The 27,615-nt window shown below is 39.3% G+C and overlaps 1 long non-coding RNA gene across 2 annotated transcripts in view; it reads left to right on the top strand.

Annotated features, from left to right (window-relative positions):
• LOC136055160 (uncharacterized) overlaps positions 1 to 27,615 on the top strand; it is a 47,186-nt gene that overhangs the window by 5,309 nt on the left and 14,262 nt on the right. Inside the window, exon 1 of one of the 2 annotated variants that reach the window (XR_010622811.1) lies at positions 11,123 to 11,237. The exons of the other annotated variant lie outside the window; for it this stretch is intronic. This is a non-coding gene — a long non-coding RNA (uncharacterized LOC136055160). Of the gene's footprint in view, positions 1 to 11,122; positions 11,238 to 27,615 lie in introns of those variants that run through there. 2 annotated transcript variants of the gene reach the window in all.

The raw sequence follows: 27,615 nt of genomic DNA, 5'->3' as shown, positions 1-27,615 counted from the left end.
GCTGGGAAAGTCTGGGCTGTAGCAGTGGGTGTATCACTAAGTGCTAAATGAAATCTTTTCTATCCAATCGTATGAGGAAAAAGCAGTGGTTTCATTATAAAGGTCAGAGTTACGGTCCACTCTACTAACTGGGTTGGTTGGTTTGTTATTCTTGTGTTTTTAAAGCAGGAGAAGATGAGGGGGAGCATGCGCATGAGCCAGCTTGTTTCTTTTGCACAGTTCCTGTGTGTGGCCTGGATTTCTTTCCACACTCTGCCCCTGCAAAGCCTCTTTGTGATCTCAGCCTTGATGTGGGTCAAAAGGGGAGGATTGTTAACATTCCTCCTGCCCTTCTCCATCACCATCAGCAGCTCTCAGTGAATATCAATCCACCGCACTCCTGTGGGAGAGGACAGTGGAATTTTGGGCTGCTAGCATTTGCTCTCCCAGATATTTCTCTCTCTCTCATCTGGCCAGTAGTCCAGCTCCCAGCTTTTTTTGCTAGTATTTCGGGCAAGTTAGTATTTTCATACTTTATTAATGCTCATATGCTCATCAAGAAGTATGATATTAAAGAAACAGCTTCTAAGCGAATTATGATTGTAAGCAGTGTGCTCCATAATTGCCCTTTAGGAGTTATCTGCCTTGTCCCTTGCTTGCTTATTTAAGGCTGTTGCTTATTTATGCAGTTCTTTTACCCCAGTTTGTTTGCGCTTTGTTTTCAGATGCTACAAGTTTAAAGCTTTGTCTGTGAAAGCTTTGGTCTTATAGGATGCAAGCAACCGAGTTTCTTTTTTTTTTTGGTGTTTGACTGACTAAATAAAAACTGCTTTCAAAGTCAGGTGTTCTTTGTTTTGTAACTGCATTAGACCAGATAGTTTTAAGCAATTTGAATTGATAGCTATGGTGATTTGAGAGGGTAACAACATGCTTCTGAACTGATTAGGCACTTTTCATTCTGTGTTGCATTTATTGCTGTCATCATAATTCTAATGAAATGCATGTTTTCTGTGGTGTCTTTCCCTTGCCTTTAATGTGCCTGTCTTCCTAAAGAGCATGTTAACTAACAAGCTCTTTTAGTAGAAGATTCCCTTGATCAAACTGAAATACAATATTCAACGGTGATTCAAAGCTTATAAATCAAAAGCGTGCAGAATATCCTCATGCTGAGCTCAGACATGTGGGGGAGGAGGGAGTAAAGCATATCAGGTAGTTATTGTGAAGTTTAGGCATTTATGAGAAATGTACTTAAAAACAGGATCTCTGTTGTATGTCTAGTATATAGATTGAACGTTTCAGGCGGTAAAATTTACTTAAGTGTTATCTTTAAGAAGGCACCCAAATAAAATGGCAAAGCTTTTTTTTTTTACTAAAAAAACCCAAGTTAATCTTTCTTTTTATGTTCTGCCTTCGCTGCAGCTAATAAAACTGGTCCATTGTAAGCAAATGAAGGGATACTGTTAAGATTGCTTTAATAGAAGAGCAGTAGTTATCTCAGACACCTGTAATTTCATCATCAGGTTATTTTTGTGCTGCTTCCAAATGATGCAGGTGATTTTGTCAGTTGAGCATAATAAGCACGCTAGATTTTCTGCAAGAAGGATGCTAGTACTGGGGGAGAACTGTCAATACCCATGTAAATAAACCACTTGATTATTTTTTAATGTGTAAAACTCCTATTTTCTTGTTTTTGTGACAGCTGTTGTTGGTGTAAGTGCAGCAAATCCAGCCATACTTGTCACTTGAATTCCTCACTGGGTTTGCTGGTCAGTGAAAATTACATGCAGTGCTCTGTAATCAGAAAATAGGAGTGTCAGACTAAGAACCTTGGGAAGTGCTGATATATGTTAATGTTTTTAAGTGGAATATCCCAACAGATTGACCTGTGTGGAGGTGTATCCATGTATTAAGATGAATTTTATTCAGGAAATTTATTTAGAACAATATTAACAAAACCACGAAATAAAAAAATTGTCAAATTTTTATGTCTCTTTGTGATGGAAAGATGATGTGATGTGATTACTGCAGTGTATGGTAGTTTGCCTTGGCCAAAATAAAGTGTTATTTCTTAGGAAAGTGATTCTGTGGGGAAGTGGAGTATCTGTTTTTAATGGGATCATAGCCTTTGGTTGGGGAAGTGTAATTGGCACTGGCCATTGTGTGTGCAGAGCCAGGCACTGGTTCTGCTTCTCATAGGTGCTGAATGGCAGAGGCTATCACCACATTTGGAAGAAATGTAGCTCATTACAATAACAGACCACGAGGCTGTATATTTCTGTTATAGAATTCTAATTTAGGTCACATAAGGACCATGCAAAACAATGATGATGCTATCCAGAACTGACAGCTTATGTGATGTATCTGGAATTCTAGAATTGATGTGTATTTTATAGGAACAATTGATTGATTTATGTAGTTTACAAGAGCTGCTCTGAAATTATTGCCTTCTGATGATGTCAGAGGTGGATGTTGGTGGTCTGATATTGAACCTTCCCACTAATATTTTGCTACATGTTGTTGATGTGTGATGTATGGCAGCAGAGGGGCAGTATGACAAAAAGGATCTGATGCGGAAGTGAAGATGCAAAGATGTGTTATTGAATTTCTTCATGTGGAAATGTTGGCACCTATTGACATTCATTGATGTTTGCTGCACTTTTATGGAGATCAACCAGTGTCTGTGAGCACAGTGAGTGCTGCATGTCAGCAGTAGCAACAGCAACAGTGATTGCAGAACAGCTCCACTGGTGTAGATTTTTATGAGCATGGCATGCAGGCTCTTTTTGATCGCTAGCAAATATGCACAGCTACTGGCAGTGACTGTTGAAAAAGTGTTTTGTAGCTGAAAATTTTCTCCATATGTGTGTTATTATGTTCTTTGTATTTGTTGCAGTTTTCATGGAAATTAATGGAAAGCATTATTTTTCCACAGCAACTTTTTGATTTATAGGTTTATGAGATTTCTTCTAATGAACTTAGGTAAGAAGAAAACATCATGGTGACACAAAACAGAGGGAACAGATAACCAGTTAGTACACGTGACTGGATTACCAGGGTGGTAATGCTGGTGGGGAACCTCAGCGGACAGATTACATCAACTGTAATACTTTTGGTGCCTGAAATTCCAACCATAGCTGCTCATCTGTCTTTTATTGGCTTGTGTTTTTGTCAGCCACCTTGCAGGAATCTCAACCTGGAATTTTGGGGTGGATTAGTGTATGAAGGCAGGGGGTGCATGGAGAGTGGCCTATGGGAGACACTCAGCAGAGGGCAGGATGGAAGAGAGCCTGTGACTTTCCTGTCTGCCACCTGTACTTGCTGCAGTTCTGGGTATTTCCTCCATAGCAGCTCTGTTAGGTCCTATGTTCAGCTGCCAGTTTGGGCAGAGTCCATCTCGTCCTACCCAGCTACTGTCTGACCAGGCTGGCATGGCAGATGAGTGTGGGTTTTCACTGTTTGGTTGCAGGTGTTATTATTTCTGCTGTGTTCCTAAATGTGCCTGACCGTGATTACAGTTAATCTGGAGCTGAAAGCTGGTCATACAGATTCAAGAAATAGCTTTGTATTTAATGACCCATGGCAAATAAGGCTCGGGCTCAAAGGCTGCTGAGATGGATAGAATTCTTGAAGCTGATTATGGGTGCTGGGGTGGGTCTCTTTGTGACTGATGTTATGTTAACCTTCTCCACTTCAGCATCTTTTGTTTGTTTGTTTTTCTTTCATAGTCATTAGGTAGATAATGATTTAAAACTTGCATTACTTGATGTTCTCCTCTCTGTCCTTGAGTAAACACACAAAAAAAATGTAATTGTTGAGTTCAAATGCTGATGTGAAAGGAAAGCTATCTGTGAAGCTATCTTACTGGGGATGCCCCCGACTTTAGTGCAATAGAAGACTTGTGTCGGTGTGGAACTACCTGCGCATTCCCATGCCTACCAAATCCCCTTCAAAAAAAAAGTACAGGTAGTGAAAGCTAACGCCATCATTCTCTTCTCTGAGATCTTCAGTATGTTGTATTTGTTTACTTTTATTCCCTCATGCCCTCAGGGTTCTGTGGGACCTCTGATTACTGACATGAATGATTTCTGCTTTCTGGAACTGCTGTGTGATCAAATTTTGTCATGGGTGCAAAGCCAGAGAGGACTGGTGGCAGCACTAGCTTAGGTTAGGAAGAAATACTTGGTTTTCCTATGTATTTGGCACTTCTGGCTCTGAGGTTTGCAATGATGCCATCAAGTGCTGAAGCTTATTTCTGCCTTTTTTTCATGATTATTTTGGCACTCATCAAAAGAACATGTGTACTGGCACTTTCTTATTTAGCATTATATCTAGCATAACCAGACAGTCCAGCAAGAAACAGGGATACAAGTCTTAAGAATGCTTTCTTTCCTATTTTAATTAACTTTTCCAGTTAATGATTGTTTGCTTGATAATAAGCATCAATGCCCTTATTGTTTCAGACATCTGATAAATGGGTATTTGTATATTGATACGCAGTAGTTTAGAAGGACAGTAAGCTCATGGGAATACCCACTAATGAGCACATCTTTTTATTAAACATGGAAAGGCCTCTGAACTACACAACTGCTAATTTAAAAAATATTTTTTTTTTCTTGGAAGTAGATATTGAGGTTTGAAGAGAAGGAATCAGATAGCGTTGTATTAGTTAACCTTTTCAAAATGTGCATCTTACTGGGGCATAAGGACTTGTAAAACTGTATTCAAACTCATTGGTTGTTCCTAATAAATGACTGTAGTTGGTAATTTAACTAAAGATAAAAATGAGTCCAACACATCATTTTTAGTTTTTTTCCCTTTTCCTGATGCTCTGCCTTAACCTGAGGGCAAAAAATCCTCATCTTGTTTTGATACTCATAAGCAGTAAAACACTGCTTTTTATCTGCTTTTATTTCTTTGACGTGGTTAACGTCTAATAAATGAGCTCTGTTCCTCAATTGAGATTCAGTGGTGTGTAGTCTTGTTTCATAATCATATTTAAATGATTGGCCAAGTAGAAAATTGTATGTTCAGTAGAAAACCAAATTGAAGAGGGTAGCATTGTAATATTAATCTTCATCGGACTCTGGATGCTTTGAAATGGAAGAAACGTGTATTACATGACCTGTTTTATTACTAGCAGAACGTTCTCCAATTTGTAGTTGTATATAAATGGCTTTTTCCTTGTGCTTCTCCAGACGAGCAAGTTAAATCAGTTTTTGAAATTCAGATCATATATGAAATTAGAGAACACGCACACAGTTTCTGGTTTGTGGATCTTATGTGTATAAGCTTCAGACATCCTAGGTGTTCTCCTTGTTGATTGTCCTCCTACCCCAGTAGTTATGGACAAGTGTCAGGTTTAAACAAGTGCTTTTGGCATGTTATATATTTGCCCAGTCTCTACAGGATTCTTGAGGATCTCTGTAGTATTGGTACCCCTCAAAATTCTTCAGAGGAACAAAACCAAAAATGTGACTTTAATACCCTGTGTTCTGAGAGATGAGAAGTACAGGCTACTCTGCAATTGTGGCAGAGTTAAGGTTTGAGGATTCACCTGAGCTGTTTGTGACCATGAGCGTCCTACCTTTAGGCTGGTGTAATTTGTCTCCTATAGCAAGCATCCTGAAGGTATTAGTTTAGGATGTTACTGGTACTCAGCATGTCCTAAGAAAAGCAGTGGAAACTTTGCATGGTAAGTACAGTCCTGTTGCAGCTAGACTTGAGTCTATGAAATACTTTTTTCTACTCACAGCTTGGCTTTCTCCTGCACACCTGGATAATCTGAGGTCACTTCCAAGAGCATTCTTCCTTCAGACTCTTCTTATGGTGTTTCTATATACTTTCATTTATTCTTTTGTGTCAGAGGGTTAAATGGCTCTTCTGTAGCTTGGACCTTTATGCAAGAATGGGAACGTAAGTAGTCTGCGTGTTTCAGTGTCTAGTGATCTTGTGTATTATTTCTCTCAATGTTGTTTCCAAAACTATTTTCTTTGCTCAAATGAAGTAGTCTTGTCCTATGCCACCAAAACAGTAAAAGCAAAGTAAGAAGTACTTTGCTTTTCTTGTATCTTGGTATTCTGGGAAATGCTCATCACTTATCAGTGAGGGAAGGTTGCTTAAGTCAGAAAATGAATTATTTTGTGTGCAGAAGCTGCAAAGATGACAACTACTTTATCTAAAATTCAAAAGTTTGGCCTTAAGCTGCTTAACTCTGCTTGGATCTTGAGTTAATCTGATTTGTTTTTGTGTTGAATCTCTGTTTCCCGATTGAGCTGACAGTTCCCTCCAACAGCTGCATGAAAAGCCATTGCAGGAACCAGGAGTAACACAAAAGAATACTGTACTTGTCAAGTTGGTCTTCCAATAATTGGCTATTGTGGAAGAAAAATAAACTGGTGCACATTTCTGTGCCAGATTTTCTTGTGTCCCCATTAATTTATTTAGGCTAATTGTTTTTAGTCATAAAATCTGGGGGCTAGTTCTTAGAAGTGAGCAAGCAGGAACTGAATGTGGAAAGGAGCTAGAAATGCAAATACTTTAGGAATCTATTGATAACATTAGCTGTATCTTTCTATAAATCTAGTGGGTGTGACCACTTGCCTATAGGAATTTGTGTGGATTAACAACTGCAGAGCTGTAAGCATTCTTGCAGGACAGTATTTAGGAAAGTATGTCAAGAAACCAAAAATCTGCAGGGTAAATACTCATTCAGAAAAACTTTCTTTTTTTTTTTTTTTTTTTGAGCAACAACAAATCTGAATGCATGATCTAAATTTTACTCTATTGCTTCCTTAATAGCTACTCAGAGCCCTGGAGTGTTTGCTCCGTTTTCCACTTGTGTAATAAATGGGCTCTGGGCTGCTTCAGCACTGCAGCTGCAGCATCCTTAATACAAATATCTATGCGTTTTCTGCTCCCTGGCAGAAATAATGGCATAAAATAACGGCCAAGCAACTAACAGTAATATTGTGCAGATATTTTTGCTTCTAGTCCTTTTTCAGGTAGGCAGCTGACAATATCTAAACTTACTGTTGGCCTATACCACCTGATGAATTTTTCCCCAGTACAACATCCCCATGTATTCCTGAGTCAGATCCAGCAGCTTTGTGGAATCGACATTTTCCTGGAGGTTTCTGTGTAAGATTCAAAAAACTGAAGTTTCAAAGCTGAAACTTAAACCCAAATTACTGCCAAATTCACGTAGTAATAGGGCCTTTGCTCTGCTACTGAAAAAAATGTTTTGGCTAAGTAATGTAAATTTCAAATTTCTCCCTTTGCTAATGCTATAAAATCTCTCCAGCAGAGAATGGAAGGGAAGAACTTTCATTCTTTTATTTTTCTTTTTCCCAAAGCATAAATGACAAAAGAGGTAGAGGGTTGACCAACTCCAGGACTAGGAAATTACAAGTTCCTCCTATTGTTGTCAGTTTTGTTGGTACTTAAGAATGCGTGGGGACTGTTTTACATGTGTACTTAATTGGTTGTTGGAGTGCCAAGAAGCAGCCATTCAGCTAAATCACTATTTTGCTTTGCAGCTTTTCCTTTTGGGGAGGAATTGCAGGTGGGAGGTGGGAAGTTCATAGTAATTACTTTTCTGCTGTCGTTAAAATGAGATCTCCATACCTATTGTATGCTCTTGCCTCTGAGGTGTAAACAGATTATATTGCTGAGATGTTTTGGGAAAGCAATGAAGCTGTTAGAGGAGGAGTGAGATTTGTAGCTTTTTGGGCTTCAGTGTTTAGCTGAAGAGCTATTATTTTGTTTTCTTATAATTGGATCAGCACTGAAATCAGTGCTTGACCAATGTATGGATTCATGTAGCAGATGCAATTTGTTGTGCTACGTGTGCATCTTCATTTTGTTTCAGTGCTACTCTTCCATGAGGATGCTGGTGAGGGAAAGCTGTCTGTGGCTGCTTCTGTCCCAGCTGTCTGTGTGTCTGGCTGACTGGCTGTTCTGGCAGCAGCTTGGTGGGGAAGCAGCAGCTGCAGGCAGCGCAGGCTGGGGCAAGAAGAGCAGTGCGCAACTGCTACTGCTTCTCTGCAGTTTCTCATTTTCACTGCCCCTGCTGGTTTGTAAGTGCTTGGGAAGGAGCTGGCAGCTTGAGAAGAGATGAGGGTGTGGAACACCTCCCTTATGAGGAAAGGCTGAGACACCTGGGTCTGTTCAGCCTTGGAAAAAAATAAGACTTAGGAGGGGATCTGATCCATGTCTATAAATATCTATGGAGTGAGAGGCAAAGGGATGAGGTCAGACTGTTTTCAGCCATGTGTAGTGATAGGACAAGGCCCACAAACTGAAGCATAGGAACTTCCTCACAGATGTTTGGGAACTTCATCAAAGTGCAGGTGACGCAGCACAGGTTGCCCAGGGAAGTGGTAGAGTTTCCTTCTCTGGAGTCATCAGAGACCCACCTGGATGCCTACCTGTGCAATCTGGGCTAGGGAGCTGCTTTGGCAGGGGGTTTGGACTCAGTGATTCCTAGAGGTCCCTTCCAACTCCTACAATTCTGTGATACTGTGAGATGAAAACTGTGGGCAGAGCCAAGCATGGTAAGAAGCCTGGATCCTAAAGCAGCATGCAGCAGCTCTGTAAGCAGAATCATATAGGGGTTGCTGCTAGTTGAGAGAAAGATCATAGTCAAATCACTAAGATATTTTCATCTGCTAAAAGCGATACTGCTTGACCTATTAAATATGGAACTCTGCTGTGAGTTGACAATGTTTTTGGTGAGAGAACATACACTTCAGCTGGGTTTTCCCACAGTAATCCTTTCAGTTAACCTCTCCTTACTGATACTCAGCTGTCTCGAATTACTTGGCTGCTTTCAGTTAAATTTCACAAAGCAGAAACAGCCCAAGTTAATTTTCCATAAGCTTCGTGAAAACGCATGAGCAGAAAAAGGGGCTTCAACAAATTTGCAGTTCCAGTTCCTCCACAGTGGTGTGAGCTTAGCGGTGTTGCTGCGCATCAGAGAATGTGTGGGACTGAGGCACAGATGAGGTAAGTTCTGGAGTACACAGAATGACTTAATTGAGTCACATGCTCATAAAATGCTGCAGCACAAACCTTTGTTAAAGTTTACAAAAAAAAAAGTTGAGAGCTGGCTCGGTAGCTCTTTGCTTAAAGATGCAAAGCACATTAAAGAACCACAGAGGTTTTTTCCCTTTTAGACATTACATGGTTATTAGCACCTTGTGCTCAGTGGAAACATTGCATAGTGTTAAGGCTTAAGCAGGATACAAGATAAACAGGACAAAAAAACAACATAGGATCTTCATACCTACAGAAGTAGGTGGATCTTCGTCCTCCTATCTCTGTAGACTTTTCTTCCTTTAGCCCTGTTGGTGTAGAAGTTGCCAGACCTCTTCCTCTGGGTGGCTGACCATGCTTTGTCACAAATATCTGGAGATCAGCCCTGTTAGGTGTAATGCTTTCCTCACTACACTTGCAGTTCCTTACTTGTTACTTCCTGCTCCCTGTCATCTGTTGCTTCTGTTCCACACAAGTCCATGTTAATCTTGATTTATTTTTGTTTGGTGTTTCCAGAGAATTTTGTTTTCTTGGCTTTATTTGTACTATACAATTAGGTAAGTGGTTTTACAGTGTGAGAAAACTGAACAGTGGTAAGTGACTGCTGATTCAGGTTTAGATGTTTAAAGAATGGCCTCGGATTGCTTCAAATATTGGTCAGAATCCTTTGAATGCACACCAGGAATATGCTATTGTGCTGGTTACTCTGCCTGCATCTTAGGCCAAACTGGAGGCTTGGGAACATCAGTTGTGCTCACATACAATTTTTTTGTGATATCAAATATTCTTGCTGGGTGCCTGATGAAGCCTTTCAGCCCAGGAAAGCTAGAGAGGGATTCTTTATCAGGAGTGAAGTGATAGGATAATTGGTACAAGTCTAAATTGAAAGAGTAGTTTTAGATTGGAAGAAATTCTTTCCTGCAGGTGTTGTGGAGCACTGGAGCAGCCTTCCTTGGGCAGTTGTGGATTTCTCATCCCTGGCAGTGTTCAAGGCCAGGTTGGATCCCACATTAAGCCTTGTGGAAGGTGTTCCTGCCCATGACAGGGAGACTGTAACTGGATGATCTCTAAGGTCCTTTCCAACCCAAACCACTCTATGAATCTCCTCCTTAGAAGATGGAATTAAAATATGCTTCAGCACTTGGAAAGAGCTGAAAGGAAAGTGAGATTTTTGTTGTCTTATTTAATTTTTAAGACAAATAGCCATTAACTGAGAAGTGCAGTTGCAATCAATTTTGTGGCCATTTGCCACAACAAGTATTAAGTGTGATACTTTAAATTCTGAAGGTGTTGGGCTTGGGTTTATTATTGATAGTCGATGCACTGAGGTGGTGTTTTGTTGGTGTGTTTTAGTGGTGTCAGTTTGCAAAGGAGGTTAAAAGTTAACTACAAAAATGTTTGGTAAACCAAGACATTTTATATAATATAGGAGTATTCATTGTTTTTGTATACACAGCTCTTAAAAACACAAGAGCTTCATCTTGTCTTCTAGGCTTACAGATTTGTTATCATTCAAGAGGAATTTGTGGTAAAGAGTTTGTGCCTCAGGCAATTTCTGTTCAACTCATTTAGTTGGTTTCCCAGCTGTGAGCCTTTTAGAACTGAAATGACAAATTTGCATAAGGCAAGTCCCTACTAGATCTCTGGTAGATCAAAGTGATGCCAAAGCTTTCTTGGTTAAATGATTGTTTAAACTGTTTTTGTAACCTTTCTATCAAATGGATACTTAAATTCTTAGATCGATTTTTTTGTTTTTTGCCTATGCTTGGATTCAGAAGCCTTATTTAAATACTGTATTGTAAATGGTCAGTAAGATATTACGTATGTATTGAGCAATTCAACTAAATGTGCTTTTTGTCTTATTTAATGTGGCAGCTGTTGCCCTGGAAACCCTCTAGAAGCCCGGTGTTAAATATTTTCTAGTTCTTCAGCTTTATCTGTGACTTGATTTTCATTACTGTATAGCTTTCTGTACTTGTTAGGCACTGTTGTCATTAGAATTACCCTTTCCATCTGTGCAACCACTGGAGGGGGAAAAATAAGCTATGCTTCATTAACAGAAGTATTGTATTGATTTAAACTTTTAGCTTCTCTTTCTACTCTTTGTCTTAAAACTGAAATAACGTGCTGGTGTTGCAGTAGCATACAAGTTTTCACCCAAATGAAAACCCTGAGCTCCTGGAATAAGAACATGGGGAGTAGGGTGGCTTTGCGTTGTTCCTCAGGTGAGTTCTTAAAACAAATGTTCTTTTGAAGTCGATGCGCAAAGGTCACATAACCCTTTCAGAATAGAATGGAAAAGAAAAACACTTCCCTCTTGAACTATGGCACTGTTAAAATTAGTGTGGTATTGAATTAAGTTTCTGTGTAGATAAGGGCATGGATGGTGGTTGCAAACAATGAGGTTAATTCCATGACCTATTCTATAATGTGTTTACATAAAAGTAGCATTTTAGTAGTATTTAGACATTGACCCTTTAATACACATAATATGAAAAGAAATTGAGGTATGAAATTTGTCTTTTTTTTCTGTAGTAGGTTCAGAATTAGCTGTTTTCTTTCTTCATATTTAATTAGAAAACGAATCATTCCAGGTACTTCATTGTATCAAATGTGAAACGTAATCCATATGCTTAAGGAAGCATTTAGAGCTAAAATGTTTGGGAACTACACCATAAAAGTGTTTAATGGAAATGCCTGTTACTCAAGCATGCTGTGGAAGTTGATTACTGTAAAATCTTTTTTTTTTTTTCCCCCCTCTAGTTCTATGATAAACTCATGAGAGAGATTTGTCAGAGTGAAATTGTTGCAGTGTTACAAAGATTCAGGTATCTCCAAGTGCCTTTCACGTAAACCAGTTGGGTCTAGGTTCTGCTAAGCATGCATACACTCCTGTACCTCACTGGCTTTGACTTGAGTCCTCAGTGCTTTGCTGGGTCAGACCTTCAGCCCTTAGTTACAGCTTTCAAATGTTTTTTCAAAAGTAATGACTGACTTCATCTCATGTTGTTAACAGTCTTGGTGAGGCTGAGCTGAATGCTCTCAGAGCAGTGCTCCCATGCCTTTTTAAAGGGGCTTGTATCTGAATTGAATGTAGATGGCTTCCAGTTCAAAATGATTGTAGCTTGTGTTAGGTCAAAAATGTCTTGTCTTGATTGCTAGCATAGGGGTTAAGAGTTGCAATAAGATTGCAGTTTGCTAGTTTAGTGTAAGGCAGCTCAGTATTGTGAAACAAATAACCAAAGTTCTATTTTCATAACAGCTGTATTTGAATTTAATCCTTCTTTGTAAAGTGTGTCAACAAATATGCCCAAAATCTAGTACACATCTTGTAAAGGCTGTGAATACATCAGTGATAATGTTATTCTGAAGACTTAATTTTAATGGAAGTAGAATTTAACTTGCTAATAGTTGCAAGCAAGAAAGGTCTTGGAGAATAGCAATCAGCAGAGACAGTTTTACTGTAATAGGAATTTGGAACTGATCCTAAGACATTAACATTAAGCATATGCTTTTGGACATTCGGCTCTATTCCACTGTCTGGTATGTGCTTACACAATCACAGCAAACAAAACTTGCTGCATGATGACCTGAGTGTTATATTTTTAACCTTCACTGAAATCAGTCATTAACCTTCACTGAAATCAGTCACTTTGTTCTTGACTGACCTCAACTGTATCAAGTTCTGGTTTATTCCACTTGATAATGGTGCATTTCCTTTGCCTTTAGTGGGGAAAAGAAAGCAGGGAGAGGCAAACTGTATTTTGTAGTCTTTAATAGTATAACTAAAAATGTGTTGACTTCAAAGTCTTTCATACCGTTTTTCAGTTGAAAGACTTGTTCTTTCAAAACCCATGGGAAAGTCTCCAATAAACTTACAAAAACATGACTTGATAATGGCCAACAGCCTTATTCAGTTTGGCAAGCTCAATGATCAAACTCCATTCCAAAAACAGTGAACTCTGTTACCTCTGTGTATGATGTGATGATTTTTGTTCCTTATACATGGCTTTCTTCTTTAGCAGAGCTATGTGTAGAGCTCTTAAGGAAAAAAAGGACTTGGGGGTGTTGCTCTATGCTCAGTTGAACGGGAGCTAGCAGTATGCCTGGGTGGCCATGAAGGCCAATGGCATCCTGGCTTGTATCAGAGATAGTGTTGGCAGCAGGAGCAGGGAGGTGAGAGTCTCCCTGTACTTGGCTCTGGTGAGGTCACACCTTGAGTACTGCATTCAGCTTTTGGGGCCCCTCATTGCAAGAAAGACACTGAGGACCTGGAGGTTGTCCAGAGTAGGGCAACAAAACTGTGATGGGTCTGGATCACATCTCTTAAAGGGAGTGGCTGAAGGAACTAGGGTGCATCAATCTGGAGAAGAGGGGGCTGAAGGTCGACCTCATCACTCTGTACAGCTACTAGAGGGAAGACTGTGGTGAGGAGGGGGTTGGCTTCTTCTCCAATGTAACTGGTGGTAGAACTAGAGGGCTTTTCCAACCTTGCTTGTGTTTTTATATAAAGAAATATTAATTTCCTGTTGTTGTGTGGGTTTAGTTCATGATGCTTTCTGAAAAGCATGAGGTGTGTGGACAGACCAATAAGGGACAGTGAATGCAGAAGAGCTTCTCTTAAAACTTGAGCATTTGTGTATGACTCTAAAGTATAATGCCTTGAACTGTCAGTTCCAGTGCATGAGAGAGAACGCACCATATGTAGTGCAATTATGCTTAGGATTTCTTTATTGCCAATGAATTATCTAATGTTAATGCTTGGATAAAGATATTTAATCCCTCTTATTCTGTTTTCTTTTTCTGCAAAGATAAGAATTCTTACTTGTGCAGATAAATTCCTGTTATTCAGCAGAAACTGAGCTCATTCCTTCTTTTTTTTTCTCCTTATTTTCACTTTTGTGAATAATTCTGACTTGCTTCAGTGTTCATGCTCTCCTCTTAGCATCTTTGCTGCTTTACTGCTTCCTGTAAGTTATGCTCCATGAACACACCTGAACCATTTTGGGGAAGAGAGGAAGGAAACATTTAATTTCCTGCATGTTTGCTAGAAGCAGTCACCCATTCCATCACTCTCTTCCAGCCATTGCTGTGTGGTATTATTTTGCCACGTTTCACTTACTCAGGTCAAACAATGACTACAAAGGTGCATATTAATTTCCAGGAAGGTACTGCAATTTGCCCTGAGCACCACGTCACAGTTATTTGTACTTAATGCATTTTTTAAGCATTGTAGTATATTTTACCTCTTCTACAACTTCATTGTGAAGATGGAACATGTAGCTACAGACTCACTCAATTTTTAACATTTTAAAACAAATCTTCCTGTATATCTCTTGTCTGGGCTATGGATTTTATTTGCCAATATGGTCAGTCCCTCAGTGTCTGCAACAGGAGCTTTACAGGTCACGTGGCATACTTTTATATTGTTGCAGTGCAAGTTTGCTAAATATTACTGTTATATGTTGGTGTACAGCAAACATTTCTGTTTATGATGGGAATACCAGACAGTTTTGTCCAAAGAAATATCCTGGAGTTGAGGACAAGCAGCTTTAGTCCTGGAGCTGCTGAGGGGTGGGTGCTGGTTGTAATTACAGTGATTTTGTTGGAGCAGCAAGAGTTGGTTCAAAGTATACAAGACTTTTTTTTAAATTAACTTGTTTAACTTTGACTTTTATAATATGTGAGACTACAAGACTTTGGTTGCATGAAACACGTCTGTCTACTTTTCTCCCACCGTTTAGTTTAATGAAGGGGTAATACCTCCTTGGCTTATTGGTGAAGCTCATAACTACGCGGTGGCCCTGCAGCTGGTATCTTTAGGAAACTAATGGAAAGTGTAGGGGAAGGAATAATTTCTTCATTGAATATTAAGAGGAAACCATAGGAGCAGAACAGTAAGCCATTGTCATTTCCACAGTTATGTGGAATTCTTGTTCTACCAAAATGCTAAGCAAGCACATAGACTTGGTTTAAACATATACCTACCTGTGACAAAGCATACAATGAATGCTACCCGGTGTTTTTAGTCACAGTATGATTAATTAAAATGTATTTGCATCCTCCCACGCCAGCCCATCACCCAGTAATGAAAGGGTAAGAGAAAATCTCAGATCGGCCGGTAGATGGCCTTCAGGCCCTGCAGTTGCACAACCATAGCATGTGAAATTAAATCCCTTCCCTGGCTTGTGGCTGTGTGCTCAGATGACTGCACATCTCTACTTTTAACATTTGTAGATAGTTAAATACATATCTTGGTAATACAGTTGTTTGAAGAAGAGATTCGGAGAGGATCAAAATTTTGTTAAATGCTGTTGGCGTCAGGAATATCCCTTTGATTGAATAGCTTGATAATCATAGGTTTTGAGTTTGGCTTTTGCTATGTTTAATAATGGTGTGCTTTTTGTATCCTGTTTTACTGTACATCTTGTCTGAAAGGTAATGAAACTGCTTCTCTAAAGCATGCACCTCTGAGTGCTATTCCCATATATATGCTCCTATGTGCTTTGCTGAACTGGCCAACTCTATGCTCAAAAGGATTCTAGCTTTGTGTTTCATATGCTTCTAGTTGCGTGAATTTAAGCAGCAGCATTTGGAAGTGAATGCCTTTTATCTGAAATGCATGGCAATAGGTTTTTAACATCCTAATGGATAGCTGTTGAATGAAACGCTGTAAAGAATGAAAGCTCATCTATTATATCTATTCTGATGTCTTATCTCTTCCTCTTTCTTCTGAGAAATTTAGTTTGTAAATGTATTGCTCTTGCATTACCATCTTCATCTAAGACGGTTGCGCCTTATCTGCAATGAAGAAAGCGTTTCTAAATTCTATATGCTTCTAAGAAATACCACCTCTTCCTGTTTTCTAGTGGTATAGATTGCCTCTAAGTAGAGGCAGTGTTAATTCTTCATTCTTTCTGCAGCATGTTATGTATGTTTCCCTTAACTTGCCTTTCTCTGGTAATTGATCTTTTCTTTCAGCATTTAATCAGTTTAGCAGGTCTCAAGTGATGCCTTTTACATTCATGACAGGTCTCTGATGTATGACATCTATTCAGTAGCTATGGAATGAGAGCAGGAGAAATGTAGGAGGTTGTCACAAACTAGGTATATAAAATAAACAATCTAAGAAAAAATAAAATGCAGTGGTAAATGCTTCACAAACAAAAAGAATAAAGGTGAAGTGATTAAGAAGATTTAAGGTTCTAATAGCTTAAACTGATTGGGACAGATATTCATGCCTGTCTTATATGGGACATCCCACAGCTTCCTGGACGACATGAGACCTTTTAAATCGTTATTAAAATCAGCTCAGTTATGTAGAGGAAGAATTATGCAGACACTTATCTGCTGTCTTCAGGAGATGGCATCTGGTTAATTCGCCCTGCTTTCCTAACTGTCATCTTCAACTGCTGAAGTGTAGGGACTGTTGTTTTTTTTGTATAATATAGGTTCCTCCTTGCTTTTGCTAGAGCAAAGCAGAAAAACCTACAGAGTGTCCCGCTCCAGTTGTGTCGAGGGTATTTTATAAGGCTGATTTATGTGTGCGTGCCCTGCTGTGTGAGAGAAGTGATAAGCAGATGCAATAGGCTTGGCTTGGCAATAGGCATTTCACAGAAGCAGCCTTTGCATGTATGTGGCCCAAGTGAATTCTCAAACAAGTTCCTAACATTCTTAACATGCAAGACCCGAAATGAACAGTAGTACATGGTGCTATATAGCTGGTCACTTTGTGGCCCATGGTATCATCTGTTACTTTAAAAACAGCCAAAAACAGGTATCTTTATTTACTAGCAAATGGCATGAAACATCCTAGTAAGCGAATGCCTTTTGTCTTTTTTAAAAATTAGTAATTGCAATTGCCAACCACAGACCCAACTCAGCATTGTTTTTCTTAGCAGGCAATAATGCTGAACTATCCATCTAACGTGACTCCTTGTAATATAAAGCAGTCCCAAAGAAATAGGAGTACAAGAGAACAAGAGTAACAATTTTCATCTTGAGGAGGGAAAAAACAAGGAATAAAACCATGTACACAAAACAGCAGCAAAATATTAAGGGAAAAGTAGAGATTGAAGTTAAAAACTAGACTTTAGAATTTGGTGTACACACGGTGTGCTGCTCTGTATTCTTAAAATTTAGTGTAAATCTAGTAAATCTAATTTTTGATTGTTTCTATTTAAACTTGATCACTTGGTGCTGACAGAAGGATGGTTTGTATATTGGCTCTTGTAGTACTTAGTACATAAAATAATTTGAAATACCACTTAAAATAGTTAAAAACAACTGAATTTGGTGCTGAGCAACCAGGTTAGACCCAAGATGACCAATTTTACATTGCATAATGCTTTGTGTTGTCACAGCAGTAATGCAAGTCCTGCTCCTCTATGGAGAAAATTGTTGTTGGTAAGTCTGCCATGGGATACACTTATTGCTTGGTGAAGCAATTTGTTAATCTGCAGTCTGTTAAGCTGCTTAAAAAGCAGTTTGCCTTGCTCTCTCTCCCTCCCTCTCCCTCCTTCCTTTTCTCTTTTTTTTGTAGTTGTTGTTACTTAGACTATACTAATTGAAGCTTTTGAAACTAAAATGTTCATTTAATTCAGTGAGCTCTTTTGTCTTGAGAAATTGTTTTAAGGAAACTGATCCTAAATTCAATACCAGGGCTACGGTCTGCATTTGTATTGCCATTTTATCCCCAGTGTTTTTTTCAGGTCTCTCTGAGCGTGCCAATTATCGTGGTTCTGCAACCACAGTAAAGTGGTAATGTAATCATAGCTGGTGCTTGCACTAATCTGATAATGCTGGATGTGATTATGTTGATTTAATATTGTTTGTATGCATGTATTCAATGCATTGTGGCTGCAGCAGGAGCATTTGGAAGCAGAAAAGCTAATTCTTGCATATTGGCCTGGGTTAGCTCCGTGTTGTAGAATATGCTGTTGCTAAGAGCTCTTAACACTTGGCTTCAGATGAAAAAAGTCTTTCCAGTTTAGCTGATGCAGTTTAATTCCTGCAGCAAACCATAGAATGACTTGCTTCTGTGACTTCTGTATTAGTGAACACAGACCTCTCCTGGTACCCCGCAGTGGGGAATTCATGAGTAAGTGTGCTTGTAGTTCCTTCTGGCCTCTTTGGAAAGATGGCTGAATGCAACTGATGCATCTGATCTAGGTCAGAAAGGTAACTTTTGTCACGTGGAGCTGCCTCGTCTATGCTTGGAGTGTTTTGCTGGAGGGACAGTGGTTTGGGTGTTCTACTGCTAGGGTGGCACCAGCTGTTGCAGTCATTCTGTAGTAGTGAGAATCTGACACCTGAGAAGCTCTGCAACTGTGAGGCTGCTGTGAAATACCTTGCACGAGGCAGATTTCTTTATCCCACGTTGGTGACATCATTGCTCTGTCATTTAGGAAATGCAGCCACTGATCCATTTATACCTGGAACATGTTGCAGGTCATCTTTTGGATGCTTTTGCATGGCTGTTGAGGTAGAAAAAATTATATCTAGTATCGGATTTTATAGTTGATAGTAGGGGCTCATGCAAGGAGTCCTACGTTATCAGAACAAAAATATAAGGGAAAAACCTTAAAACAGCTGCTTTTTTTAACATCAGCTGCTGATACAAGCTGGAATTCCTGACACTTGTGTTCCCTGGGATGTTCTCTGTGACAAAGAATGTTTTTGTCTCTTGATTGGGCTTGCTACATCTGAGCGTACTCCTGGGATGTGCAGCACAGCTTTTCTGTAGTGCCACTCCTCTTTTAAAGGAAAGGCGGTTGCTGACAGGATGCCTGAAAGCGTATTTGATTTCTGGTGATATGTGCAAAACGATCTGGGAAGTGTCCTGAAGTTCTGCTTTAGAGAGACTATTTTAAAATACAGTTACGCTGAATATCACTTAAGTGATCATTTTTATCACAAAACATTTGATTCAGGTGATATGCAACTTTCAACTGTGGGTCCCTTATCTATGAATAAATAACCCAAAGGCACTGAGGTGCTGGAGCGTTCTTAAGAAGTGACAGGAATCCTTGCCATGAGTCCTCTCTGAATGCCAAAGCAATGCTTCCTGACCTTGGAACATGAATTGCAGCAGTTGCCATATGGAAAACAGAGCTGTGCTCTGTGCGGGGAGGAGCAGCTCCTTTTTGCTGATCCTACAATACACAGAGCATTGTGTGCAGGTAACTGTGATGTGTTACAGGTTGACAACAGTGCTTATGTGCAAGATGATGCTCTCTTTGTGTGTGCCTGCCCCATGTTTTTTGTTTGTGAAATTGAACACCATCCTTAGCGTTGCCTTGAAATAGGATTTTCCATTTCAGCCATGGCTGTACAGTTTTGATGCTTTGCATGACCGCTGCAGCTGTAACATTTTGCAGAGCTCCAAACCCTTCAAATCTCACACAGGAAATGTACAAATATATTTATAGCCTTTGTTATAAATGATACATGAAGTATTGGTCTCCAGACATCTTGTCGTGTGCTTTGTGTTGCCATGGGCACTCTTTAGTATTCCAGGGAGGCCTGGTTGCCATGGAGATGTGTGTAGTTGTACCGTGTTCCCATGGCAACCTCTGCCATTCTGTTTCTTCCATGGATCTGCTCACAGATCTGCCTGGCGGAACCTGAACTGAACTGCTGGGGGCATTAATGTGTTAAATAACACAGCCAACGTACCCCTGCATCTGGAAAATCTTCATTACGATGTGCACCATTGGGTCACTGTAACACAGTGCTGTTCTGGATGGAAGGAAAATGGAGTTCATAAAGCAGCAGCAGGGGATAGCTCGACCTCTGAGGATGTTAAAATAGAACTGTGTTTTGAAGCAGTTTATAGTTTTCACATGTTCTTGTGCGTGTCATGATTTGAAGCCAAGACATCTAAGCTTGCAGCTTCTGTCTTGAATGACCATCCTCAGTAACAACCTTTTTCTGTGTACTTCTAAGCGCATGTGGTCGAATTCTTGTCTCGGAGCCTCTTTTTAGGAAGATGGAGCCAGTTACCTGCTGGTGTAATGCTGTGTTTTGTTTAGCTGGGGATCAGTTCTATGGATGGGTAGCTTTGGATCAATAATGTTTTCTGTTCATTGTGGGAGGATTTGTTTTGATGCTGGAGATGTTTAAATATTTGGAAAGCAAACTAAGATCTTTCAACTATTAGCAAATGAGATGCTGTTTGTTTGCCTTAACTTTTGTTTTCTTTTGTACGTTTTTTCAGTTTGTAAAGTACCTCATCAAAGGAGCTGCAGGAAAAAAGTACTTCTAGAAATGCTTGAGCAGATGTGGAGTGCTCCCTTGTAGTCTGTTCAGATAGGACAGTTTGGCATGTATATATCTGCCCACCCAGCGTGTTTTGTTCTGTCCTGGAAATGGCCTAGTGAAACATACAACTGCGTGGAGTGGGGAGACTTGTCCAATGCTTTAATTTTTATTTGTGATGAGGAGAAAAAGAACCAAAGTAAAACAAAACCTCAAATGCCGTTAATGTAGTATTCCTGATCAGTGGGATTTGATATGTCTGGAAGAACAGAATTTTCAGCCTTAAAGGATAGTTTTTTGCAGAGGACATGAGTTTTTTCACATTTCTCATTATTTCCTTGTTGTGGCTTATAAAACTGCCTTTAGACAAAGCTTGCTTTCTTCATATTATTTACAAGTTTGAACTTCAGAGATAACTTTATCGGCTCATAGCCTTATTCTTTTCCCTTTAGACTGATAAAGCAGGCTTGCTTGGATCCCTTGGCTTCTTTCCCAGCTGCATGTAGAATTTCAGCTATTTCTTGGAGTCCTTTTCTTGAAAGCTGTTTCCCAGTTCAAATGTCTGCGCTGAAAGACTTTTTTTTCCCTAACCTTGCTCAGAAAATGACAAATTTATATATGATAATCAAACAACCAAATTACATTTTCAAGCAGTGCTGTCTATCAGCATCCTGAAAGATGATAGCTGGGAAAGCTAATGCTTTTTCTTTTCTCTATGCTTCTTCAAATTGGGTTTGCTTTTAGACTGAGTCAGGCTGTATGGTCTGAATCACATTGCTACTTCTAAAAATGCTTTCTCACAGTGCTTTAAAACTTTATTAAGGGAAATATGCTTTTAAGCTCTTGGTTTAAAAAAGATGCTTTACAAAGGGAAGCAATATATTTTTTCATGAACTTGTTAATGCATTTTGCAAAATATCTGTTTCAATGTCACTGCAGTTTTGTTTTGCAGTGGATTAGGAAGGTTTTGCAATAAGCAGTTACTAGCTTTGTTTAATTATAGTAATTTATGTGCAGGTGTAGCTGTAGTTGAGCATGTGGCTCCTTTGAATCGATGCCTGTAAAGATGGGTATCTGCAGTGACCAGAATAGGCTTTCTTTTCATCCTGATTGCTGTTATTTCTTTATGCAACTCTTTCTTATACTAGACAGATTTTTTGAAGTAGGATTTTTTTGATAATACTTTTTTAGAGGCAGGATGTGTAGTATGAAGAGTTGGCTCAGTGAAGAGCTGTGCTAATATGAGCAGACACTTAAGCAGCTTTTGATGTATATGTGCTGCTTTTTTTTTTAAGAGAACTTCAGTGACTGTCCTTGTTCCCTAGCAGATATATTGCATGTATGCTTAAATTTTGCCCATGTGGGACTTCTCTCTGAAGCACTGGAATTAATGTATGAATGAAAAGAAGATTCCTAAGTATTCAGCATGAAGATGCTGCTCTTCAGTGTCCGTTCTTGTGCCCTTAACTTAACCCTGTCAGAATACCTTATGCTTGGCTACTGGAAAAATTTCTTGTCTGCAATCTTTTATGCAGAATCTTAACAGTTGCATAATAGAGCAACTCAAACTATTGCCTAATAACTCTATTGTGAGTTTTGTTTTCCCTCTTGTCAGCTGGGAGAGTATGTTGAAAGCAGGAATTAGTCTTGAAATAATTTTAGTCCATGGGTGTTTGTAAGCAATTGATTTGAAATGCTTTCTCAGCTTATGAGCTGTGCTTGCAGAAGGATCCTGTTCTTCACTTAGAAGAATGTAATCCTTTGGCATTCACATTAAAAGATAAGTTTCATAATTCAAACTCACTGAATAGTCTGCCGTGATCACCTTCATTTTCTTTGCAGGTGACTATTGTTTGAGGCAATCAGCTGTGAAGGTTACTGTGTATGCCATGTGAACCTGTTAAAAATGTTATGTGAACATTTGTATGTGCTCTTTATCCATTTCCAGCACTGACAAATATACCTCTGCTAAATGTGGGAATGGTGAAATTTCTTCATCTATGGAATATTAACATAACCATAAGAACAGAAACTGTTGGTCACTCTTGCATGGATTCAGCAGCTCCACGTAGAGAGCCGGTGTAGTGACAGTAGAGTGCAGAACATGTCTGTACATGCTGCTGTTAAAGAGAGGGAGATGATATAGTTAACACTTCTGTAATCTGAACTTGAAGAGGTTTCTTTAGGTAATACATGAGTACAGCTGAAAATTGCACGCAGCCAGGATGTTATCCAGCTCTCTGGAAGTGCCTAGCACTTGTCGCTTTATCAGATCACCCACCATACTCCACCAGCAATGACTATCTTGAGCTTAGTTTGTCACATCTAAAGCAGTATTCTGTAAACAAGATTACAAAGCTTATTCAATGAAATTAGACAGACTGCTGTAATGCTATGTGAATGCTTTTCATGTGAATGCTTTTCATGTAAATGCTAGGATTCTGGGGAGAGAAGATTGTAACAGTGAAAGGAATGAATTTTGAGATGATACCCATGGCATTTGTCACCATTTTCACTGCTGTAATATTGATGGCAGTCTTACAGAAGTGCATTTTGAATAGAAGCTAATTATTGTTTTCTGAAAAATATTTGAAATTGGCATGAGATTACTTTGCATTTTCATTCTTTTATACATATGCTTCAAGTGGTCAGCTCTCAAAAAATAGCCAGTTGTTTACTTATTAGGAGCTCTCTGATTAGCTATTAAGATGTCAGTAGATCACTGTGAAATATTGAACTGGATGTTGAGGGCACTTATAGGTCTTTAAGCAAACATGTAGATTTGCTGATGCACACAGCACTTCTGTACAAATTCTTACTCAATAGGAAGGCAGCAGCTTGAAACTTGAAGATACTCTTCTGTTTTAGTTGAGTAATTAAATCCAAGCAAATAGTGTGTTCTGCTGCTGCCAAATGTGCTGTAGATGTACTGAATTAAAATGAGAATAGAAGAGAAATGTGCAGATCTTCAAACAAACCAGCCTAGACAATTTAAATCATATCATATTCTAGAAATGAATTTTTGCAATATGTTAAATAAGGAGTAAGATATGCATGTATTATGCTACTGAGGTAAAAGCTACTACTTTGCCCTTGCACTTACTTTATTTCATTGATACATTAGAATAACACCGGTTAAGATGGTAGCAACATTTCAGCAATCTTAGTCATGTTAGAAAAATCTCAATATAATGCAAGTTAAAAGCAGTAACTCTACGTGCTGGCTAATATATGGGTGTCTGCTGGGGCACTTCTGTTGGTTTAGGTGGTCTCACAGATGACTACTCCTGAGACAAAAGTATTTTTCTTAAATGTGTGACCTGAACAAACAAAGTTCTCATTAAGTTCTCTCTGGGATGAAATGAGTAAGTGTGGCTTGCTCTTGAGATTAAAAAATGGAAGTAATTGCACAGACTTGGAGTTCAGACTCTGATTTTTTTTTTTTTTTTTTTTTGCAGAAGTGAATGGAGAGCAAAAGGTCTTGTCCTGGGCAAAAGCAACTCTTGAGGTTATTGCAATTGATTAGCGTGCCATTATTTAAAGAGCTTAAAAAGTGATATCTTCATAACTTTGCCATGTAACCCCAGATACAGTCATGTGCTCAACAGTGGTGAATGAGAGCACTCTGCGTTCTGTAGTTGTGGATGTGCACATGTGGCAGAGGAGTAATGCTTTGAAGCTTGTCTATGGAATGCTGCATGTGCCAGAGGCAGCATTAGTAGGATTGACATCTCTGGTGCCAGCCAGTACTGGTTGCAGTGTGTACTCTTCCAGCACTGGGTTTTTTAACCATTTCTTGATGTGAAACAGTAAGGAGAATAGGGGAATATATTGAGAGTGATAATAAACTTGTAGGGGGTCATACTCAAGATATCTTTACACCTCTGAGAAAGCATGATTCATGAGGGTTTTTTTTGTTGTTGTTGCTGTTTTTTTTTTTCTTTTGCTGCTGCTGAGATGACCCTGAAAACAAAAAGGATGTGACTTCTGGTAGCTGACTACAGCATATGCTGTCTCGGTTTTGGAATTAATGTTGCTCCTTTTGAACTATGTAAACAAACTGGGGTCTTTAGTACTTTCAGCAGATGGATGAATCAAAAGTGGTGTTGATCTGCTTACGTGTGCTGCAGCTCCTTCAAAGAGGTGTAAGGGCAGTGGAATGTGGATTTAGTAACAAAGGTTGACATTAAGTGCACCACCGTATTACCATAGCTGGAAGGTAGTTGCATGTATTGTATTGAGTGGGACTCCTTGTAACATTTTTGGAGTAACTGTTTTCATGTCTCCAGATGTATTCTTTTTGGAAGAAAGAATACTTTGAATAAGACAGTTTTAAAACATGACTAGGAAAGGGCTGCATGAGGAAATACATTCAGCTGTAGGACTCAGTCTGTTGGATGTGACCTGCGTAAATTGTAATGCAGTGCCTTTCACTTCTGATAAGTGGGAACGCAGAAATAGAAATATGAACACTGTCCCTGCTAACCACTTGTGAGAGTTCTCCTTCAGTCTAAGTGTTGAATGGTGATGGGAAAAAAGGAGGTTGCTCCCTTTGGGAATCAAGCCCTTTATTCAAACTGTAGTTCAGTGACTGAGCCCAAGAAGTCCATTAGCTAGCAGTGGTGGTGCTTGTATCCTCTTTGCTGCATTCTAGCTACTAAATGGCAAGACATTCAAAATGTTTTAACAACCTGTGCCACCAACATTTAAAATGTACCACTTTGTGTGATAAAGAACACCTTGGAATTCATGCATCAGCTGGAAGTGATGCTAACAGTTCATAGGGGAAATAGCAGTCTTAAGTAGAATATGGAAATTTATCAGAAAAAAATTATACATCGATACCTCTTTTCTATGTTTTGGTTAACTGAATTTAAGTATGTGATGGGACTTACCTGAGCCTGTCATGTGATTCCAGCAGTAAGGATGTGGTGTATGAGTGGTATATGTGCCTGGAAGATGTGTCCCTAAACATACATGTTCTGTGGGACAGCAAGACATCTGCTGGTGGTGTGACACTATTGGCTGCTACTTCTGAAATGCAGAGGCAGGAAGTCAAACTATTATCTAAAAATTCAGTCTCCTAAAGATACACTTCTACCAGCATTACTGTTTAGATATTTTATTTTGAGTCACTCTTGCAAATGAACATTTTGCTGAAGGTAGAGCTCCATAAGCTGTTATCAAATTAGTCTTATAAAAGTCCTGCAACTCTAATAATATGTGGCTGTGCATATTAGCTTTAACGAGACACAGAACACCTAGTAATGCCATTCTCCTGTCTAATTAGAACCACTGTGTGTAGTTCATATAGTTCAGTTTGGTGCCTTGTACAATACAGAAATAAAATTTCTGCCTCGGTATGAGAAACTGAAATGGCACCTACTGCTGCTGGAAGTATGTTTGTTTGCATATAATTAGTGAGTACTTACTAGTCATCATATTGCTGACCATACTTAATGCATCTGCTGCTGCTGTTGCTTCCTTTGATTCTCTTCGGCAACTATTTAAAGTAATTCTGTCTTGTAAGAGATCCTTTGAATTGACTGCCTGGTGTATTGCCTAGGCAGGTTTTGTTGCAGAGCGCATGCACGTTTGGTAGTTTGCCAAATCTTTGTACCTGAGAAGCTCTGTTAATTTTTTTCATTGATATTCCAGCTCGGCCAGTACTCACTGGCAGGTATAGGAGTTGTAGCTGCTAAAGGTATTGGGAAACATGGTATTTCCTCCTTCATCACAGAGCAGGTAACAGGGTTGGCCTTGTTTGTGGTGCCTAATCAGAACCCAAATTTTCAAAAACTGACAAGTGATTAAATTTTTGTATTACTACTTAAATATCATTTACACTGCCAAAAAACGTAGCCTAATGTCTTCGTGTACATTTTTCTGGACTAATTGGTGCCTTTTCATAAATATCAACATAAAATCAGTATTACAGTGGCATAGATAACCACGTATGCATGCATTTACACATAGGAACTTAGTTCACCTGGACTCAGGCATGCAAACGCAAGTATTAGCAACTTTAAAGAAGTTGTACTGAGATAATTTACCTTAGTCATCTGAACCTCTGTGGAGGTCAGGATGTTGTATATCTGTATTCTGTCAAACTTTGTATACAGAGATACCACACACAAGCAGCTGCAGGACTACGTGTTATAGTACTGTCAGGTACAGGCTCTTCAGTGTAGCCTAAGAGTAAATGGATGAGAAAAATGAATTGCTGAAGAAGATTCTATTATCTACAATCTATTAAAAATGAGATCATTCAGATTGTACCTTTGGTACTCGTTGTACCTTGCACTGCTTATGGAAAGTACAGATATATTCCACTTCTTCCCCACTGTCCCTCAACTGCAAATGTGCAACCTATATCCCCCAGCTTCCAATCTGTCAGAAAAGGTTTTGTGAAAGTCCAAATATAGCAATTATTGGGTCTAATGATTATCAAGTCCCATTGTCCCTTTATTCCTAGCCCAAATTTTGGGGAATGTGGAGAGTGGTGATTTTGTGGAGTGTAAGAAATATTGCTAAGAGCAAGTACCAATTCTGAAATGTTGGAAACCATGTAAATGGGAAAGGAAATAGACTTGGCTGAGTAGGGATGTTCTTCTAAGATTTTAGGCAGAAAAAAAGGTATGTGGGTACTGGAACTGAAGTTGGGTGAAACAGGAATGCTGCAGAATTTGTTTGCCATTGTAGGGAGAAAGCTGGAAAAGCTCAGTTGAAGTTGAACCTGGCAGGTATTGTGTGAGGGAACAAAAAGGGCTTTTTAAAGTATGTCAACAGCATAAGGAGGTAACATTGATCTGTTACTTGGTGAGTTTGGTCAACTCCCAAACAGAGTTGCAGACAGAGCTGTCATGTATTGTCTTAGCCTTTCTCTTCGACATCAGTGGAGGGTCCTGAGGCACCTAGAGAACCTAGTTGGAGGACTGTGACTGCAGTAATAAAAGTAACTCCCAGTCAACCCCTAACATTTGCAGGATTTGCTGCTTCAGCTGAATACGTATAAATCTATAGGACTCAGCAGAGTTCATCCCAAGTTACTCAAAGACCTGACAGATGTCATTGTTTTTTTTAAAGGCCTTGGGAATGTGGAGAGGCCTCTGCCAAGTGGAAGCTGCCAAACATTATTCTAGTTTTCAAGAAGGGAAAGAAAGAAGACTGCCAGTTACAGACCCTTCTCCTGGTTTCAGTTGGGATGGAAGGAATCCTTACTCCTACTGGCTCAGCTATTTCTGATAGAAGCCAGGATGCTGTTGTCCTTCTTGGCCACCTGGCACACTGCTGGCTCATGGAGCTGGTGTGGTGCTGTGTTTTGGATTTAGAATGAGAGGAATG

The sequence above is a fragment of the Cyrtonyx montezumae genome, unplaced genomic scaffold, assembly GCF_038088225.1.
Source record: "Cyrtonyx montezumae isolate F1298 unplaced genomic scaffold, pur_monq_1.0 scaffold_4, whole genome shotgun sequence".
Lineage (NCBI taxonomy): Eukaryota > Metazoa > Chordata > Aves > Galliformes > Odontophoridae > Cyrtonyx > Cyrtonyx montezumae.
Note: the sequence above shows the minus strand (reverse complement) of the source record. Positions and strands in the feature narration are given on the sequence as shown.